Consider the following 17452-nt stretch of genomic DNA (forward strand, 5'->3'; position numbering starts at 1 on the left):
AAGAAACACTAAATTGGAGAAACTCACAAAAGTATAGCACATAGCCACATTTCCCAACCAGGTCAACAGGTGTTTTACTGAAAGTCATTGGTATGGAAACATGGACCTGTGGTCTTTATAGGCTGATATGGCTATAAAATTGTTTTTGCTGTTGCAATGGTTTTACGGAAAAAAAGGAAACGCATAAGGTGGCAGTGTGGTTGTTTTTTTTTAATTGAACTGAAAAATGTTTATGCTATACGAGTTGCTGGGCCAAAATAGGAGTATTTCATGCTTCTGGAAATATAACTAACATTTCAATGAGAAAGAAAGAAAGGAAGAAGTGTTGAGTGCATTACATCGTTTTATTACACTGAGATGCTCTGTGCCCATATACCTTGGTAATGGGTATGATATAGGAACTTATATAGAATAGACTTGCAAGGGCTAGCTTCTGTGGGGGAAATATTTTCTTCTCAGCAAATTTAAAGCACCAAAATTCTGCTGCTTAGTTTGTCATGAGAATTGGAGGCATTAATTACAACTGCATTAATAGCAATGTATTATTATTACCGTAGCACCTAGAAGCCTAGTCATAGACCAGAACCTCATTGTGTTAGGTGCTGTACAAACACAGAACAAAAAAAAATGACAGTCCCCACCTCAAAAAGCTGACAATCTAAGTATAAAATATGACAGTATATGTATTCAAACAGATAGATGGGGTGTAAGGAAACACTGAGACAATATTGGTCAGTATGATAGGCAGAGGTCTCAGCACACCAGCAGCCCAGCCATATTAACGTTTTCCATATCATGGAACAGGAGAGTTTCAAGGAGGGATTTGCAGGTGGACGAGGTAGCTTTTGCAAATGATTATGGGGAGCTCCTCCCAAAATGTTAGGGGCAGCATGGAAGAAAGTGAAGACAAGTAGCTTCTGTCTGAGACGATAGACTAAAGGGAGTTAGTGGAGGACTGCAAAGAGAAGGGTGACATGGTCAAAGCAATGGGCTAGGAAAAAGATCTTTGCAGCAGGGTTCTGAATGGATAACGGCGGGGTAAGTTTGTATTTGTCAAGGCCCGAGAGAAGGATGTTGCAGCAATCAAGACTAGAGATGATGAGAGACCGGACAAGAGCTTTAGCTGGGCAGATAGCTGAAAAGGCTGCATTTTAGAGATGTTATGCAGACAGACTCCTGCAAGATTTAGACTAAGGCCTGGTCTACACTGTGGGGGGAGGGGGGAATCGATCTAAGTTATGCAACTTCAGCTACGTGAATAATGTAGCTGAAGTCAACATACTTAGATCTTCTCACCTCAGTGTCTAGACGTGATAAATCGACCCCCGCTGGATCGATCGCTGCCTGCCAATCCGGCGGGTAGTATAGACATACCCATAGTCTGGATGTGAGAACCTAGGGTGGTCCCAATTGAAGATGATGCCCAGGTTATGGGCTTGAGTGACCAGACAGATGGTGGTGTTATCCACAGTGATCAAGAAAGGAGATAGTGAGGAAGGCTTGGATAGGGGTGGGGGTGGAGATGAAGAGCTCTGTTTTAGCCTTGTTGATCTTGAGTTGACTATTAGCTATGCATGAGGAGATGTCCGAAACAGACTGAGATTCCAGTTTGCATGAAAGGAGATAGGTCTGGAGTAAAGAGAGAGATGTGTGAGGTGTCAGCATAGAGATTACTATTGAATTTGTGTTTGTGGATGAGAGGACAAGGAGACCGAGGACAGAACCCAGTGAAACCCCCCACAGATAGTTATAGGGGGGATGAGGAGGATCCTTTGAAGAAAACGCTGAAGGAGTGATTGGAAAGGCAGGAGGAAAACTTTTGTTTTGGTTTCATGGTGTGTAGCTGAAAAGATATGTCATTTGGTTTTCTTTGTACTACTTCTTCGGTTAGCAGGGTATATTTAAGTGAGATGATTTTTGCCACTATAGATAGTGTTCTGTTTGACAACCATGAATTTTGCTCCCTGAATTTTATTACAGTCCCTTCTGAGCCAGACTTTAGAGGCACTTTGTAACAGCTTATTGGAAGCATTCATGCTGCTGTGATTTTATAATTTTAGAATCTTCAGTGTTTGTTAGTCATGGGTGTCACCCAGCTAAATTTAGCTGACCACAATGAAACATACCCAAACAACTTTATTTCAAAATTCCATTATGTGTCTAGACATCCACCCATTTTTGAGAGGTGTTGAATTAGCTGTGTGACCCTGCCCAGGACTATTGGGAAATAACACGCACATCTGCTTTCTTGGCACCAGACAAAAAAATACACTTACTTACACATCTAAATGCTGACTCTTAGGAGCATAAAAAGTGCACAATATTTTTAAAATCTAAGCACTAACATTTAACTAGTTTCTGATTCTTCTCGCATGTGGACCAGACTTGGCTCTATTTAATGCAATGGAGATGTTCCTGCTTTACAACAGTGTGAGAACACAAGCAAGCCCTTAGTATTACAGAAATCAGCAGTGGAACATGTCAGTATCTTGGGCCAGATTCACAAAAGGGCTGACTCAGCATAGCTTCTCTCTGTCTTCAATGGAGATATACCTATTTGCATAATTTGAGGATCTGGCCTTACGTGTTCATAAACCAGCTGTTCTGCAATTTGCTAACTTCCCAGGACCTAGACTTTAAAAGAAAGATATTTAATTAATTAACAGCCCCTGCCCTCTACACACCTTTAACATTTGAGTTGACTAGTACATTCCTACACTATTCCTATGGTGTAGCTATATTTACTTTGCAATGCAAGAGAACTTGCTAGGGTGAAATTTTGTGTCATCCTGAAGAAGGATCTCCAGGTACATGCCAGCCTTATACTAACTATATCAGTAGCAAGTACTGTGCCTCACTTTCAGCTATGTTCATTATATAACATGGCAGTGTAACTAGACATCAAAGTCATCACTCTTTCTATTAGGATCAGCAGTTTACTCATCCCAACCAAAGCTGGTAATCTAGGCTATGTAAGCAAGCTACAGCATTTACAGGGGGAGTTGATTGATAAAAAAATAGATGAAGGATTCATCATGGAGATTGATGGACCCGATTCTTGCAACTTCTGTAGTCATTAAGCATCTGTGCAGTAAGAATATAAAATGGGAGCAAGACACTACTGTGATGTAGTGGTGGTTTACGCCCTCATTGTACTCTCTTTGCACATGTATAAATGGCTACATAAGGTGCAAGGCAGTGGAGAATCAGACCCACATCTTCGCTGTAATGGTGAAGTGAGCAGAGATCCACAACAGATAACCTATTTTTTAATCGAGGCAACTCTGTGGGTCAGGATGCTGTTCCTTGCTGATACCTTGGAAAATAAAGTTTACCCAACTTTCTGATTTGTTCAATAGCATCTTTAATAAAAATGTCTTGAAATAAGTGGCTAGGGCTAAATTATTCAAGCATTCTTGAGTTGCCCATTAGCAAGATTACACTTTTCCCTCAGGACCAGTGCTAGAATTTTTTTCACTGCCAAATTCATACCATAGCCCTGGAATCTGCATTAACAGTTACAATTGTCTTAGGAAATCCTAACTGCCAGTGCCTATCTGATACCCCTGTAGCCTCCTACACTGGCAAGGTAGGCAACGTTGACATGTCATCAACACTTTTTCAAAAAGTTATCCTGCTTCCACCTGGCCAATTCACTCCATTTTATCCACCATATCGTATTAGCAATCCAGTAAACAAATGTGAAAGTAATTAGAGAATCTTTATTCACAGATTCACCAAGGCAGTAAATTTATCTTTGTTCCGAGCCAAAGATAAGTGCAATAACAAAAGCAAAACTACCCAAAACCATTCCTAAGAAAACAAAGTTTGTGCTTCGATACAGACACAGGTCAGATCCTTGCTTCCCCAAAGACTGCTTTATACTGATCCAGTGATGAAAAGCAGCCTTTAAGACAGATTAAATGGCAAATAGAGGTTTTGCCCTACATGGGGGAATCTTCTAGTGGCATAGGGCCACTGTCATGGTTAATCTGCCACCATCACCACTGCCCCATGAAGCTCCTAGTGTATAGGGCATGGCTATGAAAGATGGGCATGGCTAGGATACCATTGTGTCTGGCTGCCGAAGAGCCCCTTGGGGCAATCAGTTGCCTTTAGAATTTGCTATACCCCACCTCCTTCTAGAGGTGCATCAAGCACAGCTTGGACTTAGCCTGGGATCTGGACCAAAATATATAATAATTACCACATCATCTAGCTGGAGCAGTATCCCTTCTTGTGAGGTAGGGCACTAGTTGAACCAGACTCAGATACTATGATGTTGGGATGCTGTACGAGAACAGAATCGAGATTGTGAAATAGTATTTTTATTGTGTGGGAAACTGTCTAGTCCAGGCAAAGAGCTAAACCCAAGCATTGCATCAAATGAGGATCATCTCTGGTCCGTGACATGCCGTGTTAGTCACAATAATGACACCTTTCATCAGAATAAGTTGTAATATCAGAACTGTAGTAATACCTATGGAATAGAGTGTACGAATCATAGTCTTTGAAATATACAGTCAGACACAATGGCCAGTGTCGACCTTAATGGAGCAGTTACACTGTTGAGAGCAGAATTTGTCCCAGTTTGTAGAGGCTGTGCCCTTTCCATGCACTTTCCCACTCATTTCTAAGAATGTATGCTCTAGTCATTCTGAGTTTGTATCCCAAATATTCCTTAGCCATATGCATGGGGCTCAGATTGTGTTTCTTGTTAGGCTGGTGGTGAATGAATGGAACAAGAAGTCAGCCAGGCTTCCATCTTGAAAGTGATTTTTGGCCCCGATTCTAGCTGGATGATGGTCCAGACTGCTTAGCTAAAATGATCTGGAAAATTCTAACTATTATTTGAAGGACTCAGTCATTATAGGGAGCCAACTAAGACATTATTAAGAAGTGTATTAGCTTAGTTTCCAATGGCAGTAGCAGCATATGGTAGCGCAATTGTATCCTAGACTGCTGATAGGAAAAACTTCCTTTTGTTTGAAATATGCAGGTCTGGAACTTGTAGTGATGTATTGTTCTTCATTACTTAGCTCCCAGTGCCGTGACAGCCTTGCTTTTTGGCTTGGAATTCAGCTGAAAGACAGCACAGTACATGCCAATTGGACATCATCTCAGAGCCTTGTTATCTCCTTCCAGACTACAGCATGAAATTTTGACTCCACCGAAGTCAATGGCAAAACTCCTATTGACTTCACTGGGGCCAAGATTTCACCCCAGAGGTATGGTTATCTCCTCTCCATTTTCTATACTATCAATCAAATATAAACACCAAAATGTTTCAGTCCAACAGGGGAAACACTAATAAATGTATTTAACAATGATGCACAACTGGACAAGGCTACATTAAAGAAGTGTGAGACAGAAGTGCTGCACATAATAGGTGGGTGGGCAGTACAGAAAACATCGAAAGCCAGCTGGTTTGAGTTACAATGCTCCAAAGTAATTAGCACTGTGCAGAGTTTGTGAAAAATCACTGTTAAATTTCTAGGCGTGTTAATCCCTTGCATCAAGAAATCCTTTCAGAGATCAAGGATTCTCCTTCGTCTCTCATAGGACCTTCCCCAGCTGTCAAGGAAGATTTGGATCTGTGAAATAAAAGAAACAGAAGTGGGGATGCAGGCATAGATAGTTCTCTAACAGCTGGAGACTGAAGCTCTTAAAGCTGCACAGCACAGCACAGTACAAAGGATGAATATGATAAAAGAAACAAGCAGAAGGACCCAGCAAAGGAATACCAGCTGAAGGAGGCTCTTATCAACAGGACTGGGTTAAGACTAAATAAGACCCAGATCTCTTCCACTCCACTGAACAGCCCAGGAGGAAGGGGAGAGTGAACCAGGCACCCGATAAAAAGGGGGTCCATAAACTGGTGACCAGTCTGCCCTGCCTTCTTATTAAACACCATGTGATTGTGGGAAGCCTAGGACTACCACTGTAGAGTAAGCCCTGGTCTACACTAGGAGTTGAGGTCGAATTTAGCAACGTTAAATCGATTTAACCCTGCACCCGTCCATACGACGAAGCCCTTTTTTTCGACTTAAAGAGCTCTTAAAATCAATTTCCTTACTCCCCCCCCGACAAGGGGATTAGCGCGGAAATTGGCCTTGCTGGGTCAAATTTGGGGTACTGTGGACGCAATTAGACGGTATTGGCCTCCGGGAGCTATCCCAGAGTGCTCCATTGTGACCACTCTGGACAGCACTCTCATCTCAGATGCACTAGCCAGGTAGACAGGAAAAGGCCGCGAACTTTTGAATTTCAATTTCCTGTTTGGCCAGTGTGGCAAGCTGCAGGTGACCATGCAGCGCTCATCAGCAGAGGTGACCATGATGGAGTCCCAGAATCGCAAAAGAGCTCCAGCATGGGAACGGGAGGTACGGGATCTGATCGCTGTATGGGGAGAGGAATCCGTGCTATCAGAACTCCGTTCCAGTTTTCGAAATGCCAAAACATTTGTCAAAATCTCCCAGGGCATGAAGGACAGAGGCCATAACAGGGACCCAGAGCAGTGCCATGTGAAACTTAAGGAGCTGAGGCAAGCCTCCCAGAAAACCAGAGAGGTGAACGGCCGCTCCGGGTCAGAGCCCCAAACACGCCGCTTCTATGATGAGCTGCATGCCATTTTAGGGGGTTCAGCCACCACTACCCCAGCCGTGTTGTTTGACTCCTTCAATGGAGATGGAGGCAATACGGAAGCAGGTTTTGGGGATGAGGAAGATGATGATGATGAGGTTGTAGATAGCTCACAGCAAGCAAGCGGAGAAACCGGTTTTCCCAACAGCCAGGAACTGTTTCTCACCATGGACCTGGAGCCAGTACCCCCCCCGAACCCACCCAAGGCTGCCTCCCAGACCCGCCAGGCGGAGAAGGGACCTCTGGTGAGTGTACCTTTTAAAATACTATACATGGTTTAAAAGCAAGCATGATTAATTTGCCCTGGCATTCGTGGCTCTCCTGGATATACTCCCAAAGCCTTTGCAAAAGGTTTCTGGGGAGAACAGCCTTATTCCATCCACCGTGGTAGGACACTTTACCACTCCAGGCCAGTAGCACGTACTCGGGAATCATTGAAGAACAAAGCATTGCAGTGTATGTTTGCTGGCGTTCAAACAACATCTGTTCTTTATCTCTCTGTGTTATCCTCAGGAGAGTGATATCATTCACAGTCATCTGGTTGAAAAAGGGTGCTTTTCTTCAGGGGACATTCAGAGGTGCCCGTTCCTGCTGGGCTGTTTGCCTGTGGCTGAACAGAAATGTTCCCCGCTGTTAGCCACGGGGAGGGGGAGGGGCTAGACACACGCTGGGGGGAGGCAAAATGCGACCTTGTAACGAAAGCACATGTACTATGTATGTAATGTTAACAGCAAGGTTTACCGTGAAAGAGTGTACCCATTGTTCTATAAAATGTGTCTTTTTAAATACCACTGTCCCTTTTTTTTTCTCCACCAGCTGCATGTGTTTCAAGGATCACAGGATCTTCTCCTTCCCAGAGGCTAGTGAAGATTAGAAAGCGAAAAAAACGCACTCGCGATGAAATGTTCTCTGAGCTCATGCTGTCCTCCCACACTGACAGAGCACAGACGAATGCATGGAGGCAGACAATGTCAGAGTGCAGGAAAGCACAAAATGACAAGAAGGAGAGGTGGTGGGCTGAAGAGAGTAAGTGGCGGGCTGAAGAGAGAGCTGAAGCTGAAAGGTGGCGGCAGCGTGATGAATGCTGAGGCTGCTGGAGGATCAAACTCATATGCTCCAGCATATGGCTGAGCTGCAGAAAAGGCAGCAGGAGCACAGACTACCACTACAGTCCCTGTGTAACCAACCGCCCTCCTCCCCAAGTTCCATAGCCTCCTCACCCAGACACCCAAGAATGTGGTGTGGGGGCCTCCGGCCACCCAGCCACTCCACCCCAGAGGATTGCCCAAGCAACAGAAGGCTTGCATTCAATAAGTTTTAAAGTTTTAAACTTTTAAAGTCCTGTGTGGCCTTGTCCTTCCCTCCTCCACCACCCCTCCTGGTGCTTCTCTCCTCCACCTCCCCTCCTGGGCTACTTTGGTAGTTATCCCCCTATTTGTGTGATGAATTAATAAAGAATGCATGAATGTGAAGCAACAATGTCTTTATTGCCTCTGCAAGTGGTGATCGAAGGGAGGAGGGAAGGGTGGTTAGCTTACAGGGAAGTAGAGTGAACCAAGGGGTGGGGGGTTTCATCAAGGAAAAACAAACAGAACTTTTACACCGTAGCCTGGCCAGTCATGAAACTGGTTTTCAAAGCTTCTCTGATGCGCACTGCGCCCTCCTGTGCTCTTCTAACCGCCCTGGTGTCTGACTGTGTGTAACCAGCAGCCAGGCGATTTGCCTCAACCTCCCACCCCACCATAAACGTCTCCCCCTTACTCTCACGGATATTGTGGAGTGCACAGCAAGCAGAAATAACAGTGGGAATATTGGTTTCGCTGAGGTCTAACCGAGTCAGTAAACTGCGCCAGCGTGCTTTTAAACGTCCAAATGCACATTCTACCACCATTCTGCACTTGCTCAGCCTGTAGTTGAACAGCTCCTGACTACTGTCCAGGCTGCCTGTGTATGGCTTCATGAGCCATGGCATTAAGGGGTAGGCTGGGTCCCCAAGGATACATATAGGCATTTCAACATCCCCAATGGTTATTTTCTGGTCTGGGAATAAAGTCCCTTCCTGCAGCTTTTGAAACAGACCAGAGTTCCTGAAGATGCGAGCGTCATGTACCTTTCCCGGCCATCCCACATTGATGTTGGTGAAATGTCCCTTGTGATCCACCAGTGCTTGCAGCACTATTGAAAAGTACCCCTTGCGGTTTATGTACTCGCCGGCTTGGTACTCCGGTGCCAAGATAGGGATATGGATTCCGTCTATGGCCCCCACCACAGTTAGGGAATCCCATTGCAGCAAAGCCATCCACTAGGACCTGCACATTTCCCAGGGTCACTACCCTTGATATCAGCAGATCTTTGATTGCGTTGGCTACTTGCATCACAGCAGCCCCCACAGTAGATTTGCCCACTCCAAATTGATTCCCAACTGACCGGTAGCTGTCTGGCATTGCAAGCTTCCACAGGGCTATTGCCACTCGCTTCTCAACTGTGAGGGCTCTCATCTTGGTATTCTTGCGCTTCAGGGCAGGGGAAAGCAAGTCACAAAGTTCCATGAAAGTGCCCTTACGCATGCGAAAGTTTCGCAGCCACTGGGAATCGTCCCAGACCTGCAACACTATGCAGTCCCACCAGTCTGTGCTTGTTTCCCGAGCCCAGAATCAGCATTCCACCACATGAACCCGCCCCATTAGCACCATGATGCCCACATTGCCAGGGCCCGTGCTTCGAGAGAAGTCTGTGTCCATGTCCTCATCACTCACGTCACCGCGCTGACGTCGCCTACTCCCCCAGTATCGCTTTGCCAGGTTCTGGTGCTGCATATACTGCTGGATAATGCGTGTGGTGTTTAATGTGCTCCTAATTGCCAAAGTGATCTGAGCGGGCTCCATGCTTGCCATGGTATGGCGTCTGCACAGAAAAAAGGCACGGAACGATTGTCTGTCGTTGCCCTGACAGAGGGAGGGGCGACTGACGACATGGTTTACAGGGTTGGCTTACAGGGAATTAAAATCAATAAAGGGGGTGGCTTTGCGAGAAACTGAATGGCCCCCTCAAGGATAGAACTCAAAACTGGGTTTAGCAGGCCGTTGATTTCACAGAGGGAGGGAGGGAGGAGAAAATGAATACAAAACAAATCTGGTCTATTTCTTGTTTTGAGCCACTTCATCTATCTTTATACATCTTGCTGGCAGCAGACTGTGCAGTACGACCGCTAGCCATCGTCATCTCCTGGGTGCTCGGCAGAAGACAGTGCAGTATGACTGCTGGCCATTGTCTTCTGCTAGCTGCAGATTAAAAGACAGTGCACTGCCGGTAGGACTGAATCGCCATGAGACGAAATGAGGAAATGACCTGGCTGAGTCACTCCCATGTTTGCCCCAGCGCCCGGTTAAAAGAGCACCCAGGACTACGTCGACGACGGCTACCAGTCATACTGCACTGTCTGCTGCCAAAAGGCAATAAACTGCTGCTGTGTAGCAATCTAGTACCGCGTCTGCCAGCACCCAGGAGACATACGGTGATGATTAGCTGAGCAGCCTCCATGCTTGCCGTGGTATGGCGTCTGCACAGGTGACTCAAGAAAAAAGGCGCAAAACGATTGTCTGCCCTTGCTTTCATGGAAGGAGGGAGGGAACGGGGGCCTGACGATATGTACCCAGAACCACCTGCGATAATGTTTCAGCCCCATCAGGCACTGGGATTTCTACCCAGAATTCAAATGGGCGGCAGAGACTGCGGGAACTGTGGGATAGCCACCCACAGTGCAATGCTCCGGAAGTTGACGGTTGCCTCGGTACCGTGGACACACTCCGCCGACTACATGCACTTAGAGCATTTGTGTAGGGACACACACAAGCAACTGTATAAAAACGCTTTCTACAAAACCGACTTCTATAAATTCGACCTAATTTTCATAGTGTAGACATACCCTAAGATTCTTGTAAGAAGGGGAAATAGGCCATCGTCACTGGGGAAATCTTCCATCCTCCCTTCAGCATGGGACCAGAGGGGCGCTACAGCGCTGTCAGTATCTTCACTCCCTTTCTGTTCAGAGAGAGCAATAATGGCTGTGTTTTAATCTTCCCCTTTCCCCTCCCCTTGCAAAGCTGAGGCCTGGCAGCTCAGGCCACTGGTCTGAAGCAGGGAGAATCTGACTTGCTTTCCTCCCCTCCTAGCTTTGCCAGGTCTCTCAATAGCAACAGCCCTGTTGTGATAATTGGGCCTACACATTTACTCTAACTTTAAGCTCAACTGTGAAAAGTGAGTGTACATTCATAAACTGTCACCATAACCTACCATAACAAATGTTGATGGGAAAAGATATGAAAGAAAAGACAGACTTTTCATTTGGACAAATTCAGCCCTCCTGATATTACTCAAGGACTGTGTTAAGATCATGCTTGGTAAACAGGAAAAGTGTGGAACAGGAAATCAGTGAATCTAAATTGATCTGTTAGATATTCGGCCTGATTGCAGGACAATATAATGAGGGGATGGGCTATTCCAGTGGTGAGCTGGAGCTGGTTCGCACCAGTTCATGCAAACCGGTTGTTAAATTTAGAAGCAGCTTTAGAACCGGTTGTTAGGGCTCCCTGAGCTTCCGGCCGGGGAGGCTCCCCGGCCCCTCCCCCGCCTTCCCTCCTCTCGCAGAGCCTCAGCGTGCCACGCCGTGGGCGCCAGCGCTCTGGACCGCTCCTGGGAAGCTCTGCAGCTCCTGCCACTTTGAGCAGCATGGTAAGGGGGCGGGGCCAGGGCTGGGAGGAAGGGTCGGATAAGGGGCAGGGAGCGGTTGGAGGGGGCGGAGGTTCTAGGGGGCAGTCAGGTCACGGGGAACGGGGGATTGGGTAGACAGTCGCCACCCCAGAAAGTCCCAGCCAGGCGGGGCCTTGGCTGGGGCAGCTCCCCAGGCCAAGGGGGCCCCGACTCGCAGCGCTAGGGAGGGTGCATGGTGTAGGGCTCTGCAAGGGGTCTACCTCTCAATGCACTATGTTCCCCTTCTTCTCCCATCTCCATGCACCCAGAAAGCTTTGCTGGCCAGTGTCTGGGGAACGGGCTATGTACCTGCTTTCTCTCTGTCCCCTCTGGAGTATTTTGGGCCCAGGGGAAGCAACACAGAGGCCGATCTGATGCTGCCTTGCTCAGCAGCCGTGGCCGAGCTCCATGCTGCTTCCTGCCCGGCCCAGGAAGCGTGACCAGCTGCACTGGGCAGGGAGATCAGGCACCATGTGACTGGGTGCAGCCTCCTCTGCCCCAGGAGCAGGGCAGGGCCAGCTGTTGCCATGGCTGGGGGCTGCCTTGGGCATGCTGGGTGAGCTCCCCCCCCCCCCCCGAGTCTCGCCCGCTCCTGTGCTGTGGGGCTGTCCGGCCTCCGCTGCTCGGGGACACTCACATCCTGCGGTGGGGAATCGGGCAGATGGCAGCCTTTGCCTGCAGGGAGCCGCTGCCCCACATACCAGGAGCGACCCCACTGATGCAAGGGCTGCAAGACTCCTGCACCACCAGCAGGCACCTGGGATGGAGAACGGGCCTGGGGAGGGCAGGGGGGCAGGACGGAGCCTGGGGAGGGGGCGGGAGGGGGTAGGACAGAGCCTGGGGGGATGGGGGGGCAAGGCAGAGCCCGGAGGGCAGGATGGAGCCTGGTGGGGCGTGGGAGGGGCAGGACAGAGGTACATCCCTTAAATCAGAACTTTTTATAGGGAACCAGTTGTTAAGATTTTGGCAGCTCATCACTGCGTTATTCTACCCATCACTCCTGAAAGAAAAAGATGTTGGGGATCAAAAATTGACTAGTAGAGCAAGCTTCACTATCATGGCTGTCACCCCCACTGTCTCCTGGACCTTCTTGGTCCTAATCCTGAGAATGTCCCAGTCAGCCTGGGCTAGAAAGAGGGACCCAGATGACATAGAATCATAGAAGATTAGGATTGGAAGAGACCTCAGGCGGTCATCTAGTCCAACCCCCCTGCTCAAAGCAGGACCAACCCCAACTAAATCATCCCAGCCAGGGCTTTGTCAAACCAGGCCTTAAAAACCTTTAAGGATGGAGATTCCACCACCTCCCTAGGTAACCCATATTTGCTGTTCTTTCTGCACATCAGGATAGTTTGTTCCTGAGTCCTCAATAAGGCTTCTTTAAAATATCACCACTTCTATCAGCCCCAGCTGCATCACAAACACCACCTGGGATGAAACAGGACTGGACTTTAACAGCAACAATCCATCTCAACTATCTTCTTCCCATTTCCCCAAAAAGACTGTTATTACCACCTTTGATATTCTCTAACACACCATCAGAGAAGGGACTTTTTTTTCTAAAAAACTCTCTCCAGCTAAAGGGAAAGGGAACGAGGGCTGTTATTAACATGAAAGCCTTATTTAATACTTTACATTTCAAATGTTTTAACTGTATTTCCTTCTTTTCTGCATCTTTAATAAAAGGTTAAAAGGGCATTTAATGGTATGTTTGCCATGGTACTAAGCAGGTAGATGTCTCTGCATACCAGACCCCGAACCTTGTTTAACACAGTTTAATGGTGGAGAGTGACTAGGTTAGGTTAACAGCTTTGTCCCATTTATTCCATCTTAATACAACAGCCCGGATCAGGGATGGGTGGCTGAGTATTCTTCTTCACTGATATTTAAATTCAGCAAGTTTCTTATTTGAGTCTCATATCCCTACTCCTTAGCTAAAACCACTGGGCTAAATTAATCATTGCTGTAAATGCAACTCCAGCAGAGTTACACTAGGAATGACATTATCTGATTAAAATGACTATGTAGATCATTGTTGCTACCACTGTTATATAATCACAACAAATCTTGTAAAGTGTGTCAAGTAAGGTGTCTATGGAAAAGTTATGATTTGCCTAATATGATTATCCTATTTGTATGCATGTATCATTTTTGTATCTGACGTTATGAATATTAACTATGTACCTGTATCTCAAATGTGTTTGCTTCTACGTAACACCACAAGGTATTTAGCCTGCACATCTTGAAGGGACTATTCAAGTTAAATGGCCCATCAAGGAATACTTAACTCACAATGGACAAGGGAAGATGCCCAACCACACCTAATGGACTTTCCTGTGAACGCTCTAACTAGAGCATGGCTAATGGCCTCTATTATGACTACGCAAAGCATGCATGGACATGTGACTTGCCCATGTGACTCCAGACACCATCTTGTTACCTGTAATTTTCCACAGTGAGACAATGGGTTTCCCTTTACTTGGCAGAAGCTATAAAAGACCCTGGAAACATCTCCATTTTGCCTCTTTCCCGCTCAAACCTCTGGACTATGAACTTATACTAATGGGAGCATTCTAACCAAAGGACTGAGGACCTTCAAATGATTTGGAAGCAACCAGAGACTTAACAAGCCATCACTGCTACAAGCCTGAACCAAGAACTTTGCATTTATTGTATATATTTGATTCCTTTAACCAATTTTAACTCTCACCTTCCTTTTCCTTTCTTTCTTTTTATAAATAAACCTTTTAGATATTAGATACTAAAGGATTGGCAAGAGTATGTTTATTGGGTAAGATCTGAGTTATATATTGACCTGGGTATGTGGCTGGTCCTTTGGGATCAGAAGAACCCTTTGATTTAATGAAATTAGTTTTAAATAACCACCCAACATTAAGTCTAGTGTCTGGGTGTTGAATCCAGGACTGGAATATCTGAGGCGGCTGCATTTCTGACTTCTTGTTAGCCAGTGTGCTGAGACAGAATTTTTGCTGGTTTGGTATAGCTCATGGAAGAATAACCACCAGTTTTGGGGTGTGTCTGCCCTATTTCTCAGCAGCTTGTCTTGAATTTGGTATTCTCAGTTGTGACCCAGGGTGGCATGGTGACAGCCTGCTATGGCTAAAACTACATCGCTCACCAAAAACAACAAGGAGTCCGGTGGCACCTTAAAGACTTACAGATTTATTTGGGCATAAGCTTTCATAGGTAAAACCCCACTTCTTCAATGCACGAAGAAGTGGGTTTTTTACCCACGAAAGCTTATGCCCAAATAAATCTGTTAGTCTTTAAGGTGCCACCAGACTCCTCGTTGTTTTTGTGGATACAGACTAACACTGCTACCCCTCTGATAGCTCAACAGTATCTTTCAGTGATAGTAGGGGGAACGTTCAAGCTACATTATTCAAGAGTAAAGGTCCAGATGCTGAACTGTGGCTGAGATGAGCTCAGCACAGTTCAGAATGGGTTTAAAGAAATAGGGCTTTAACTACTTTTGTGTTCCCTGACCCTGGGTCCTCCAGATGCTGAGTCAGCTCCTGATGTAAATTAGAGCAGACTTTGGGCTGCTGTGTTTTACCTCAGCCGCTCATGGCCTTAAGGGGTTGTTCTGGCAGTTTTCGGATAGCAGGGGCCTAGGGACACCCCAGCCATGCCCCCAGTTCCCTAGCCATACCTCCTGTCCCATTAGCTGTGATAAGGCACCTGAGGAGCCACTACAGCATCGCTATGCCACCCAGGGATACCAGTACCCTGGGTGACTTCTTAATTGGCCAGGTTAAGCTGGTTTAGGACTGCTTTTTGCTGCTGGAGCACTGTAAAGCATCCATCTTCTGCAGACAGCTGCAGCGGCACAGGAGCCAGCAAACAGAGCTGTAAACAGGGGAGTTTCAGTGGGAGTTTGTAAGGGGAGTTTGTATTCTGGTGCTTGTTTGGGGTTTGTGTTTGCTGTGGGTGGTGGTGTTTTGGTGTGGTTTGTGTTTCCCAGATTAACAGGATTTAGGTGGGAAGGCAATGGCAGATACAGAGGCAGCAGTGGGAGTGACCCATGTAGTGGAAGACACAATGAAGATGACTGGATGTGGAAGCTGCGGTATGTACATGATCCTGGAGGGGGTACCTGGTAAGAGTGTTGTCTGCATGAAATGCCGTCTGATAGAGCTGATGGAGGAAAAGATCCAAGGTTTGGAGATGCAGGTGGAAAGTCTGGTTGAGTTTAGGAAGGGTTTGAGCAGATTATGGAGCAAAGACATGAGGTATCTGAAGGGAAAAGCTCAGACTTGCAAGTGGAATCAGGACTGAGGAATTCTGAGGGGAGACTGGGTGAGGAAAGTGGTCAGTGGAAGCATGTGACTAAAAGAACCAGGCAGAGGAAAAGACGGGCCAGTGAAGGAGAAATAGAGCTCAAGAACAGGTTTGAAGAGTTGGAAAACGAAGAAGGGGCTCAGCAGGTAGTCACTGAAGGTGGAAGGGCAAGGAAGAAGAGAAGAGCGGCTAGTCCTATAGGAAAAGGGGAAGAGTCAATGGAGACTACACCAAATATGAGCCCCAGGAGGATACAGGATAGGTTGAAGAGGATTACAAGGGAGAATAGGAATGGAAAGAACTTGCAGCCAGAGGGAACAGGGGATAGACTGGAGAATAGCACCGTCACCAGGAAAAGGTAGGTCTATGTGATCGGGGACTCTTTACTGAGAAGAATAGACAGGCCTGTAACCAGACCTGATCCAAAGAATAGAAGGGTATGCTGTCTTCCAGGTGCTAAGATATGGGATGTAGACCTGAGGTTGAAAAGGATCCTAAAGGGAGCAGGAAAGAATCCCCTAATTATCCTTCATGTGGGAACAAATGATACGGCTAGATTCTCTCTGGAAAGTATTAAGAGAGACTATGCGAGGCTGGGGAAGATGCTTAAGGAAATCGAGGCTCAGGTAATCTTTAGTGGGATTCTGCCTGTTCCTAGAGAAGGGCAACAAAGGTGTGACAAGATTATGACTATCAACAGATGGCTTAGGCAGTGGTGCTATAAGGAGGGCTTTGGGATGTATGGCCACTGGGAGGCATTCATGGACAGAGGACAGTTCTCTCAGGATGGACTTCATCTGAGTAGGGAAGGAAATAGACTTCTAGAATGGAGGCTGGCACAACTGATTAAGAGAGCTTTAAACTAGGAATTTGGGGGAGATGTCCAGGTAATCTCCACTCCGGATTTTAGCATTGAGAGAGAAGAAAATGAAGTAAGAAAGGATACAGCCATGGGTAGGAGAATGTATATAAGGAGGAAGGGCAGTGTGGATACCAGTCTAATAGATTATACTGGCTGTGGAATGACCGTGCCTAATAGGGTACAGAATGTGAGCGAGGCCAAACAGCAAAAATTAAGATGTTTGTACACCAATGCGAGGAGCCTAGTAACAAAATGGAGGAACTAGAGCTACTGGTGCAGGAAGTGAAACCAGATATTATAGGGATAACAGAAACGTGGTGGAATAGTAGTCATGACTGGACTACAGCTATTGAAGGGTATGTGCTGTTTAGGAAAGACCGAAATAAAGGTAAAGGTGGTGGAGTAGCATTGTATATCAATGATGAGATAGAATGTAAAGAAATAAGAAGTGATGGAATGGATAAGACAGAGTCCGTCTGGGTAAAAATTACATTTGGAAAGAAAACTATTAGAGCCTCCCCTGGGATAGTGCTTGGGGTGTGCTATAGACCACCGGGATCTAATTTGGATATCTAATAAAAGCCCTGTTCAATGTTTTTAATAAAGTAAATACTAATGGAAACTGCATGATCATGGGAGACTTTAACTTCCCAGATATAGACTAGAGGACGAGTGCTAGTAATAATAATAGGGCTCAGATTTTCCTCGATGCGATAGCTGATGGATTCCTTCATCAAGTAGTTGCTGAACTGACTAGAGGGGATGCCATTTTAGATTTGGTTTTGGTGAGTAGTGAGGACCTCATAGAAGAAATGGTTGTAGGGGATAATCTTGGTTCAAGTGATCATGAGCTAATTCAGTTCAAACTGAATGGAAGGATTAACAAAAATAAATCTG

General features: G+C 46.3%; 1 long non-coding RNA gene across 1 annotated transcript in view; it reads left to right on the forward strand.

The window, feature by feature from the left end:
• Window positions 1–7924, forward strand: part of LOC141988146 (uncharacterized) — a 45967-nt gene extending 38043 nt beyond the window's left edge. Inside the window, exon 3 of the long non-coding RNA XR_012639673.1 lies at window positions 7459–7924. This is a non-coding gene — a long non-coding RNA (uncharacterized LOC141988146). The remainder of the gene's footprint in view (window positions 1–7458) is intronic.
• Window positions 7925–17452: the final 9528 nt, after the last annotated feature.

The sequence above is a fragment of the Natator depressus genome, chromosome 5, assembly GCF_965152275.1.
Source record: "Natator depressus isolate rNatDep1 chromosome 5, rNatDep2.hap1, whole genome shotgun sequence".
Taxonomy (NCBI): domain Eukaryota; kingdom Metazoa; phylum Chordata; order Testudines; family Cheloniidae; genus Natator; species Natator depressus.